Source organism: Propithecus coquereli, unplaced genomic scaffold (genome assembly GCF_000956105.1).
Source record: "Propithecus coquereli isolate 6110/MARCELLA unplaced genomic scaffold, Pcoq_1.0 Scaffold153, whole genome shotgun sequence".
In the NCBI taxonomy this organism is placed as follows: Eukaryota; Metazoa; Chordata; class Mammalia; order Primates; family Indriidae; genus Propithecus; species Propithecus coquereli.
Genome location: NW_012139747.1, coordinates 1,297,077 through 1,309,815, shown reverse-complemented (window position 1 = coordinate 1,309,815; position 12,739 = coordinate 1,297,077).

Here is a 12,739-nt window from a genome sequence, read left to right as displayed (position 1 = left end):
ATAAACAAATCCCATCCCTTAGAATTAATTTTTGGGTGCTAGTCTTACAAACGATTCAAAATAATAGTCTTTGGGTAGTTTGTAGGACTATTCAGTATATAAAATAATCTTGCTAGTTTATTTTTCTCTATGAATTTAAAATCGATTTGAACAATTCTGGGGTTTGAGACTATTCAGTGTTGATATTTTTATTCTAGTCATGTTAAATTTATAAATAAACGTAGGGAGAAGTTAATCCTGGAACAATCCAAATATTCTTCTAGTGAGAAAACGTTTTTGATGGTTTGTTTTCATTTTGTTTAGTTTTATAAGTAAGGTTGGTTTTTAAAAGGGCCTCTTCCTGGCAGCTGAATTACAGTAACTTTCCTATAACATACTGGTGCTTCTCACTCCTTAAAATGCATAAGAATCCCTTGGGAATCTTATTAAAATGCAGATTTTGACTCAGAATGTCTTCTCGTGGCCGGAGAACCTGCATTTCTAACTAGCACCCAGATGACCCTGAAGTTGCAATCCATGTACCACATTTTGAATAGCAAAAAATCATCTTTCAGAAAAGCATAAATGAATTCCTTTTTCTGCAATGTGCCGTCCATCTATTTTGTTCTTTCTTCACAGATGAGAATTGCTCACAATCTCAGATGAGAAAGCTTTCACCTTCAGCAAAGAGCAAACACTGGATTAGAAGTTTTCTAAATTTGGCTTTTGGACTCTACTCTGTCAGGTAACGAGATGGTTTGCAGCAGAATTCTATACCTTATTTCCCTGATCAGAGGGGTTGTGCAGTTACTATTCTCTCCAAGCCTGGATAATGACATGCAACAAGCCATCAGTCATTTAAATTGCCGAAGACAAGATTGAAGAATGGAGGTCCCTCTACTGAGGGGGAGGGCAAGAAACAACAATAAAAAAAATGTAATTGGAACCTGGCCAGGGTAGATTTGGGTTAAGGAGTAGCCCACTCCCTGCTCCTGTATTGGATCTGAAACGTGGGAGTGCGTGGGATAGAGATGTAAAAACATGGCCTCAACTTGCCCTGATTGATTGAAGCACAGTGATCAAGACAGGGCACTGCAAATTTTCTGCTCCCAATGTGGGATGCCTCCAACAAACTGACTTTATAGCTGGTTATAGCACATCAAAGTGGGATGAAATCCACGATTTTCCTAACAGCTCTTTCCAAGACCCATGAAAATAAGAGATCAGGAAATTTCATCAGATTCCCTCAGGAGCCAGAGAACAGCCCCAGGTGGACTGCTCCCATCTGTGCATGTAGGAAGGTAAACACAGCCTAAGAGTATCGAAACAAAAAGTGCCCATTTCCACCTTCCTATTATGGACCCAGACATATGGACCTTCATAAAAGAATAGGTAAAAGCTGTTGAGATCTGGACAGCAGCAGGTGTATTTCCTTCCTTCTTCAAGGTTATCTAGGGTTCTGTGTCAGAAAATGTACATATTTTGACTGTTGGAACTCAGGATATGAAATTAGAAGTGATGCTACAGTGCCCACAACAATTTAGGTACAAGATGATCATCATGTCATTTTTATAAGAATAAAAAACATGGCAACAAAGTAAATGGTCCATAATAGGGTATTGGCTGAAACAATTATGGTACATCAGACAATGAAGTACTAGGAAGTTATTAAGCATCATGGTTCCAAAGAATATGTGATGGGCTTTTTAAAAAGTAATGAGCTTGTAGGGAATTTTTATTTATTCATTTTTTTTTCTTTTCTACATGTTAAATAGCAATTTATGCCTTCTCCAATCAGAAAAGAAATATAAAATATAAATAATAATGCCAGTAGAGTTGGGGAGCAAGATGAGAAGATGATCTTTGTAGGGGTAGGTAAGTGACCTTCTTTGGAGTAAAGCCTAAGTTAGCTCAGTCCCAAAGTGCCTATCAGGGCTACTATCCTACCTGCGTGCATTTGAGTGGAAATACAGAATAATGCAACATTGTGTGTCAACTTCTGCCATAAGCTATAAAAAAATAATGTATTCCAAAAAGACAATAACGATTTCAAACTAATGTTGTGCTAAATGCTACTTTTGGAAAGGGGATGATAATTTTGCCCTGGGAGTGCAGCCAATGAACCCAATCCAACTTTATTTATGTTTCACTGTGTTTAGGAGTGTTCCTTCTGCCCCCAATGTTCCAGAGGCTCTTTGATATTTATGAGCTTTAAATCTCTTTCTCCAAGCTGTTTGGCATTTAAGGGTCTGGCAGTCTCAGGCTCCCTTGTTCTTTCTGAAAGCTTTAGGAAGTTGCTGTTCCTGCAGTTTTCTCTGAATCAGAAATTTCTTTCCTTTCCAGACAGAAAATGGACTGTAGTGGCAACAAGTTGGTGAGTTGAAAAGGATTAGAGGAGAGCCCAAAATACAGGAAGTGGGTTGAAGGAATATTCATGAATTAGTATGAGTTTGTTATGGATATGCTGAAATCCTAAATCCTAATACCTGTAAATGGGATCTTATTTGGAAATAGGATCTTTACAGATGTAATCAAGTTAACATGAGGTCCTTAGGATGGACCCTTAATCCAACATGACTGGTGTCCTTATAAAATGGGAAGATGGTCACAAGAACGCACAGGCTCATGGGAGGAAACCCTGTGAAGCCAGAAGCAGAGACTGGCACCACAAGTATATCTAAAGGTAACCATGGGATCCATGCCCCTTTTCTTCTCTCCCAATCTACCTGTTGGATGGTCAGCATCTACAGCTGGCATGCTGCCATCTAGTCCACGGCATGCAGTACTTCCACCGCAAATCCACACTCGGATCAAACAGGAATTCAGTATTATTTGTGTTTGTATTTACCTAAGCTCAGAAATTAACTGGTTTTTAGGGGAAATATGTTTTTCTTCTTAACATCTTTTCACCCTTGTTTTGGTAAAACAGTACTCCTGTGTTCCTTGGGAGAATAACCTCTCCCCCAGTGTCAATCCCCATAGTTTAGGTGAGGCCATTGTTTGGCTTGCCCCCTAAAAGTAGCACGTAAGGGAAAGATTGAGAGCTAAGAGTTTATTTGGGAGGTGATTTTAGAAGCAGGGTCAAGAAGCAGGGAGACAGAGAGAGGAGAAGAGGATAGGTCTATGCAACATCTATCATAGAGCTGGTTTCTACAGTGGGCAATTGGGGTAGACTCCCACTGGGCCATACTAGGAAACCTGATAGAATGCACTTAATAACTGTCCCTCTGACAGCTGGGAGATGGGGACATATATCCATGAACTCCATCCCCTATTTGTTGGGAGTTGCCCCAAGGACATCAATCTCATACATGTCTAGGATGCAACTATACTCAAGCTGAGAGAGTGTCCATGGCTTTGGAGAAACCCCTTAAGCAAAAAACCAGACACAACAGATGCTCTAGGACATAAATTCGGGGGGAAGGGGGAGATTAATTTAAACCGATAGGCTATCACATCCCTAGGGTTACAATGAAAACGATGATTGGCTCAAGATGACTATGTGACTCAGTTAAAGCCAGTAATAGGAAAAAAAACCTCAACAATTGGGGGAAGGAAAAAAAATCCGTTTTGTCCATTGGGCTTGGAAAAATGAGAGTACAAGGTCTGGAGCACTGCAATCCATTTGTGATCATGAGGGAAATACCAACACAGGGGAAATGAGCTACAAGAGAAAGAGAGAGAAAAAACTGGACCCTCAGGATATCCACTGAGCCAATGAAATTCATAATGCCTGAAGTCAGACAGGCAGCCTGATTTTTTAACCCTTGCAAGCCTATACATTTCCTATTTGCTAAACTAGTTAGACTTGGGTTTCCAATTGAAAGACCTTTGACTCTGAGTTAATCAGAGTATGGCCCAGACCAGCAGAACCAGCAGCACTGGGAACTTGCCAGAAATGCAAAAGCTCATGCCTGGCCCCAGATCTGCTGATTCCAACTCTCTGTGGGGGAGGCTCAAGAATCTGTATTTTAACAATTCATGCTAAACTTTCAAAACTGCTGCCCTAACAGATACATTAGGTTAACCCACCAGAAGCCAACATCATTGGCAAAAGGAATAAAAAAGCATCAGCATCTAAAAGACAAAATAAACTAATGAAATTTTAAATGTAGTTTGATATTTGGAGCAAGTTGCTCTCACTGTCTATAAAATATACCCAGAATCCAGAGTAATCACAGTAACTTGAAGAATTCCAGGGTGACTTAGAAGGGCACTGCAGAAGCAGCTGCATATATTTTTCATTTTTCCTTATTAAAATTTTAGATTTATCTGCACAGGTCTGCCTCATTAGAAGGCTTGAAGGCTGAAAAATGAAGACAAGAGCTTTTGATTTATTTCTTTGTCTTTTACTTATACTGACACAAACCAGACACCAGAACAATTATGGTGGATTTTGTTTTTTATATATTTTTTCTTTTTCTCATAGCAGGAATGCCTGATGAAATTTCAATTATATCCTTTTAGCCCCTTGAGTTTGCTAATGCTGCTAAACAAGGTTGCCTTTCATGCCTCGAATGGTAAGGGAAAAAAAGAAAGAAAGAAAAAAGAAAAAACTCTTTTCTTTTGTCAGATTCCACGAAAGTATTCACTCTTAAGAATTACTGGAGAAAAATAAACCCTGAATTTGATAAGGAAGCAAAACTTGGTTTATTAGCCAAGCTCATGGATGCAGTTGAATCCCCTGGATTTGGTAGCATTTGAGGAAAGACCGATGTTCATGTAGGAATCATGGACTTTTAAAAAGAAATAGAGTGCCAGGGATGGTGGGTCACACCTGTAGTCACAGTGACTCAGGAGGCTGAAGCATGAGGATTGCTTGAGGCCAGGAGTTGGAGATCAGCCTGGCTAACCTAGTGAGACTCCCTCTCTAAAAAAAGTAGTAAAAAAAAAAAAACAACTTAGCCAGGCATAGTGGCTTGCACCTATAGTTCTAGCTACTTGGGAGGTTGAGGCAGGAGGATTGCTTGAGCTCCGCAGTGAGCTATGATCACACCATTGCACTATAGCATGGGCGACAGATTGAGACCTCATCTCATTAAAAGAAGAAGAAGAAGGAGAAAAAGAAGAAGAAAAGATTTTTTACTCCTATCTATGAATCGTAACTCTGTTAAAAAATTGTTTATAAGCAAAGGTCCAGCAGAATTCCTTTTAATTCCTAATTATTAAAACTTGCAGAATTCATCTACGTGGAAATATGGATCATCCTTAAGTCCAAGAAAATAGTTGATTTTATGATTGATTTTATGATTTTATGATTTTTCTAAGTAATGCTTCTCTTAAACATTGTACTTTTCAATTGCCGGCAAAATTCTTTAATCATAGATTTTGGAAGTTCCTAATTCTCACAGGAATTGTGTTGCCAGGGCTTTTGAAAAAATTTATATGGAATCTCAGAAGATCTTTTCCACAGACACTATATCATAAAAAGTGATTAGTTCTCAGTTTGGTATAGAATGCTGTAAACTCACAAAATCCTGTTTCCTCTTCCCTCTGGGCCCAGAGCTAAACTACATTTTCCAAGCTCCCCTGTAGTTGAGTGAGTCCATACAATCTGACCAATGAAATGAGAATAAACTGTTAAGTGTTTTGTCTATGCATAGTCCCTCAAAGTATCTCCCATGCAATCCTGATCCTCCACTCTCTTTTCCCTTGTCTGCTGACCAAAGGCAGTAGAGAGCTCCAAGGTCCTAGTGCAGAAGTCTGTATATGTCATCCTGTGGGCTGGCCCCTTGTTTATATAAATAAAGTTGCATTGCAACACAGCTATGGCCATTTTTAATATATTATTTATGCAGCTTTCAGACTACAATGATAGCAGTTGCAACAGAGACCGTGTGGCTCATGTATCTGAAAAGATTTACTCTCTGGCCCTTTAAAAAAATGTTTCCTGACACCTGTCCTAGGACATTGCAGAGCCAACAGATGGGAACAGCCTAGATCCCTGAGTGACTGCATGAACTAGACCCCTTTGGCCCTCTACTGACATGTATTGGGTTGTGATATAAGCAAGAAATAAATTTTCATTTTGTTAAACATCAAGACTTGAGGGATAAGACCAGATGCAGATGCTGGTCTTTGTTAGAACACTTAAGTTGGGCTATCTCACTGATATGTTAGAATAACCTCCCACTCCCCAACTCACACAAATATTTAAGCTCTAGTGATGCTAATGTATTAAAACCGACCCCTGAATTATTCCAGTCTCTCCCATGCCCTGTGACTGGTGCAGAGTCCCTTAGAGCTCTGTTGGAATGGAGGGTGTGGAGTGGGTGAAGACGTTGGCACACTGGCTGCCGCCACAGAAGCTGGCTTTACAAGAGGCAGTATTGATATCAAAAGGGAGGTAGGAGGGTGGGGGAAGGTAGAGGAGGATTATTCTCATATAGGGATTGTTTATAAATTGTGTTTATATGTTGGCATCTCTCCATACTGAAAGGGAAATCTTTAAGATCTGATTACAAATACCAAAACTGTGAGCCCTTATGAAATAATGTTTTTGTATGTTAGAAAATGTCTCAGCTTCAGTTTTGGGTCCAGAAGAACTTACTCTTCATAAAATGAAGAAATACATTATTTTCTTGTCCTCTGTAAAAAGACCATATTTTTACCCAAGCCTTTTATTTTTTCAATTCCCATGGATTCAATTTTCCCCAAGAGCTCCGAAATGCTTAGATTTTTATTTTATTATCTTTCCTGCAACACGCATTTGCTACATCCTTCTTGTATTTCGCCAGTATTATAACTCCTCTGGAATGAGTCCTAGCATCTCCAATGTTGTATTCTGAGACTTGGGAAGCAGGCTAGCCATTTTCTCTACATTAATAGGCAGAAAAGTTCTGTCCTCAGGGTAGCTTTCTGACTGCTGACTATAATAACCAGTGTCACTTACACAATAAAAAGTTTTATGTGAATTTTTTTATTGTCTCCTCCTGGAAAATTGTAGTCATTGCTCATCCAGCAGATGTGTGAGGCCGCAGGCTGAGTGCATCTGTTTCTCTTCTATGTGGTCACCTTGGTCCTACCCCAGCAGAGAGGCAAAATCCCCAAGTCATCATTGTAAATCAAATATAGACAACAGGACTGTTTTTGTAAACATATTTGTGGCTCTGATCCCTTTTGTCTCTACTGAATCTGTCCATCTTTTGTCATTTATGGTTGTAGAAGGATTCTCCCTTTCCTGGTATCTCAGTGTGAGTTCCCCAGAGGCTGACCCTGAATAAGAATTTCAGTGCAACTAGTTTGTCTGAGAGGTGGTCCCAGAAAACACTGATAGGGTTGTAGGAAATGGTAGAGACAGGGAAAAGAAAGCAGTCAATAAAGAGTATGTCATCAAGCCAGTCAGCACTGTGGGCAACCGGTGCTCAGTCCCAAGGGGGGATTCTAGAAGCCCATTGCAGAGTCTGCCTCAGAATTATCTCACTCAAAAGGCAGGGAGCCCATTCCCATCAGTCACAGTGGAGAGCGGCTTGTTGGTGGTGTCAATTCCTTGGAACGCCCAGCTTGCTGCGGGAATGGGCAAAGTGGGCTTCTTAGTCCAGAGAAAGTCCTTGGGCAAAGAATTGCAGATCCTGCTGTTCACTGATGGTAAGGGGACGTGGGCAGGAACTGACAGCATGTGCTGCCCTTGGGCAGAAGAATCAATGTCACCTCAGGGCTTTTCCTCAGGTCTGAGTTAATTGGCAGTGCCTTAGACAAACTTTCCCCTGGGTAAGAAGGTCTTGAGGGCCTTCTTCCAGCTTGAGTTCTCCCTTACTCGAGAGTGATTTTGTAGGTAAACAGGGTGTTTGGGGACCTAAATCATATAGCCTCAGGGGAACTTGGAAGGACACCTGTCCTCCAGAAGCTTTCCTTCCCAGGGCCATGTCACCCCAAATTTCAAAGTTAATCTAGCAGTGTTTTCTCTCCTGGTTAAATTAGAAATTTTCTGGGGGCACAGAAAGTGTATCCAAAACTTAATCCTCATTCATCTGAAGAGTGAATAAGCCCATTGAAACTCTGTCTTGTGCTGTTTCATAGGGTAGTGGTGGGGGATGAGAAGTGTGTGAAGTGGGGAGATGTGGTATGTGTTATGTGTGAGTTCAGGTGGCCTGTGTGTTACGTGTGCAGTGTGTGTGAGTGTCTACATGAGGACCCTGGCCATTCAACCCACGCATGTGTGGGTTTCACTGAGGGAGGTTCTAAGAACACCTCCAGCTTCTCCCTAAGGGCTCTGCCACTTTGAGGGAGAGCCCCTGGCACCGTCTTACTTTGCAGCTCTCCTGCTCTCTCCTCACCACCATCCTGTGCAGTTCAAGTCATGCTGCTTGCAGATTAGCTTCGACTGCAGCTGCTGGGCTGTGAGGGCGGCTCTGAAGTGCTCTTAGATTCTCGGGTAACTCAAGGATGGATTGTTGGCATGGATCTCCAGAGACCAGCTAAAAAGGCTCAGGCTCTGAGCGAGGAGGACATCCAGGCACCACAAAGGGTGCCCAATTTAAGTGAAGAAAGTGTGAAACAAATTTCTTAAGCAAGAAGGCCAGACATTTCCAGAAATGGAGGGAGAGTGCCTGAAGAGTCAGAGTCAACCTGGGAGTTACCCATTTCCTATCCACAGTGCCTGCCTTGTGTCCAATTTTCTCACATCCAGGAAGCACGCTCCGCCTGTCCCTACAAGCAAGAGACTTTGCCATGACCTTTCCAACCAGAAACCGCTGATGCCACTGAACCAGTGGTTCCCAACCCTCACCACATATAGGGTTTACCTGGAGGGTTTCAAAAGCACCGATGCCTTAATCCATCCCAGAGATGCTTAGGTAATTGGTTTGGGAGCATTCTGGTCATCAGAATTTTTAAATCTCCCTAAGCCATTCTCATGTACAGCCAGGGTAGAGCTCTGCTGCACTGAACTACCTCAAGTTCAAAGAGGGGATCTCAGAGAATGTCCTGGCTATTGTCGAACCAATAATTGTCATTTTGAAGTTAACACCTCCAAAAAAAAACCACTCATTGTTTATTCCTAAATGCCTAAATCTATTCCTCATGGAGTGGAGTTATTGCTCTCATAGCCTATATTCCATCTGTCAGAGAATATTGAAAGCTCTGCCTTCCAAATGCATCTGGAAAATGATTCCCCCTCATCATCTACACCTTTACCACCTGGTTCAAATTAACATAGCTTGCTCTCCTGTATTATCACACTAGCCTCCTAACTCATCTTCCTAAATTTGTTTTTCTCTTCAGTAGTAGCTCATGCAGAAGCCAGGTGAGCCTTATAAATCCTGATGAATTTTGTCCTTCCCCCATTAAAAATCCTCTAATAGTTTCTCATCCTGCTATGAACAAAAACCTGAGTCTTACACATCTCTATGTGGTCTGCTCCCAACTACCTTGGGAAGAGAGGATTCGTCTATGGAAGACAGTCCTTGGTTAAGAAAATAGTAGAGTTACAGGGTTAAACAAAATTCTCAAAAACTACAATTAACCAGGGGTCATTATGAAGTCTGAAGGATGCACTGTGTGCAGCACATTCTAAACTCAGCAAAGAAAACCTTTTAGAAAAAGATGACACCATCCCCACTTTGACATTGACGTTAGCAGCCTCACCTTCCTGTAGCAAAGGGAACTGGGCAGGCTTGACAACCCCGATCACCTTGGCAGAAGCAAAAATGGCTGTGAAGAAAGTGACCAAATTCCTTATTTTCTTGGCCAGGTCAAAATTTCCTATTTTCTATGATTTTCTGCTTTTTTTTTTTTTAATGATTCTATATTCTGCACTTGATAATAAAGGCATGTTTTTACATAAAAAAAAGATTCAACATGTCTTTCAGATTGGTGGCTAGTATGAGGGGATGCATGGTTAAGAAAAAACAGTGACATCTATGTGTTTAAATTAGTATACTTTTTTATTTGAAAAGACATGTCTCTCAAAACTTAGATGAACTCAAGAAATATTATTTGAATATGCTAAAAGCCCTTAAGGAAGATAGCACTTAAGTAAATTGATATCAATCAAAAGTGTCAGCCATGCTGAGTTTATTGATATCTCATTTGGTGGATAGATGTCAGCTGGTTTAAGGACTTTATTGCTATTGTGCATATGTGTAACTGGCGCAAGGCAAGGAATCACTGTTTCCTGGGATAGACGTAGGAAGAATATTTTCTATCTCTGTATGGCTTGAACTGCTTGATGGTGGTGACTTTTTGAAACCCAGAAATAGCTTTAAAAACCTGCCATCCTAACTCATGGGAAGTGATGAGTTTCAATTTGGCATGGCCATGCTATGAATTTGATGACTAACACACGAACTTCCAGCCCCACATCACCCATCTCTTGGGCCCCTCTCTTTTATTTCCAGGCTTCAATTTGAGGCCAAAGAAGCTCAGAGGCTGAGACATCCCTTGGCTCAACTGTCTGCCTCAGAGATCTGTTCATGCAGCTGTCCAAATGGTGCTGTTGTTCTTTCCTCAAAACTTGGTTTCTCTTCCCATTCCCCAGCTGAGCTCAAACAAACAGCAACAGATGACGTATTTCTGCAAACAAAATATGTTTGTTTTGTTGTAAATACATGAAGAGATCAATAAAGTTAAGCCAAACTTTATGAGGCCAGAGGTGTTACCAAGAGAATGACATTATAGTTACTAGACAAGAAAAGAAAATGTTTTCCAAAGATAATAAAGAGAGAGCTCACAGTTCCCCATCTAACATTTTATAGCCAAAAAGGAAGATGTAATACTGCGAAGAGGCAACACACTTCTTTGTGTCTTTGAAGCCAATGGATTTCAGTTAAATGACTATTATAGCAATTAGGGTTGCTTTACATTTAATTATAAGTCAACGGAAACAACCATTGTGTTCATTATTCAGTGAAGTCACTTCGCTGTTTTTGAAATCATCCTCAAATGTCATTTTGCTTATATTTCCTATTGTCTTTGGACAGTTAATTTCACATACAAATGTATTGCTGGGCTTAAAAGATTAAATGTCTCTGTCTTTATTGTTTACTGATACAATATTTATACAGTAGAAGCTTTCCCTCAATTAATCATACTATGTGAGTATTTGATCTAGAAATCCCCTTTGGTAAATAGAGGAGAAATGTATCAATAAGCTCAATGGGTTTGCGTGGCAGATAGAAAACATACATTTGGAAGAGCTCAAGAAAGTATGGAGGCAACTGAAATACTAGGGGAAAAAAACACTTTGCTTAGTGTAGGAGAAACGGGCCAGAAAGAGAAGTGGCATATTCTTTACATGAACAAGAAAGCCTCTTTACATATGATACAGGATTTGTAACAGGTGGAACTCTGGGTCCTGGGGGACAGTAGTTAAAAACAACAATAAAATTTCTGCCTCCATGGAGTGTACCTTCAGGTGGGACATACACAGTGAAGACATACACAGAAAGAAAATCACAAGTGGAATATATACTATATTAGATGATAAGTGCTATGGAGAAAATTAAAAAGAAGCCAGCCAGCACCCACAAGAGTGAGCTGGCATGTGGGTCTGCTCCCAGTTGAGCTTTGAGATGGCTGCAGCCTCTGCCAATACCCTGACTGCATCCTCTGAGAGACCCAGAGCCAGAGGGCCCACCTAAGCTGTGCCTGATTTCTGACTCACAGAATCTGTGAGATGATAAATGTGTATGGCTTTAAGCTGCTAAGTTTTAGGATAATTCGTTACACAGCAATAGATAACTGATGCATCAGCTTAAATCTGTAAACTGCAGACCTGAGAACTAAATAAGAGCTCAGCTTTGGGGAGTGGTTTGCTATGTAGCATTACTGTGACAATAGACAGCTGATATAACATGACATTCACACCTTGGAGTTACGGAGAGCAGAGAGAAAGGATTGTTTTGAAAAGAGCAATGCGGTATCAGATGAATCCCTTACTTCCAGGTCCAGAGATATCGGGAGAATATGAAATTTTTAAAGCTGATTTTTGTATACAGTTTTTTAAAGTAAATTTCACTGTTTAATAGCTTCATTGTGCACCTAGAAACAGAACTTTGTAGTTTGTAAAATTTTGTAAATCAAGCACTGAGGCTATTAATTATGACAGAGCAGAGAAAGATGAAATGTTCTTCTCACAGCTGAGATTCAATTCTCTTCTATCAGTTGACATGCAATATTCACTTTTTTTCGTTTTGCTCTAGCACGAGAGAGGATCCAGAGTGCATTGTACAGCCCTGTCATAAAATTACGCTACATTTTAAACAATTTGCTTTTTGAAAGGTCATTTAGAGAGGTAGCTATAGGTAGATAGAAACAAATGTAAATAATCTGTAAGTACAGCAACATTTAAGGCAAGCCTGAAATACATCACAGGTAAATAGACTAATATAAATTATAAGATGATGATGATTATGATGAGGGAGAGAGACCCTATTCATTGACAGGTACGCATATATGAAAGAATAATGTTACTCCGAGTGCAGTGGATACTGTTTGTTCTCTACCCAGAGCCCCTTTTTCTACCCAGTGTAGCCACCCTGCAGTTGCAGTGAATGTTGTCTGTTAAAGTGCTCCAGGCTGCCCCCCGCTTTGGAGACTGCTCTCTGCCATAAGGGAGCTGTCTCACTAGGAGTGTTCAACGGCACAGTCACCTGCAAAGATGCAAAGTGTCCGGCCCCTTGCCTCAAGGTGAAGGGAACTCTGTGGTCTGATCCATGCTCAGAGCTCCCTGTGTGATCAGGCTGAGGTTACACTCCAGTGGAGACCACGTCCTTGCTCAGCCCCTCCCTGACCCCACCCTGCCTCCTTCACCCCTCTTCTC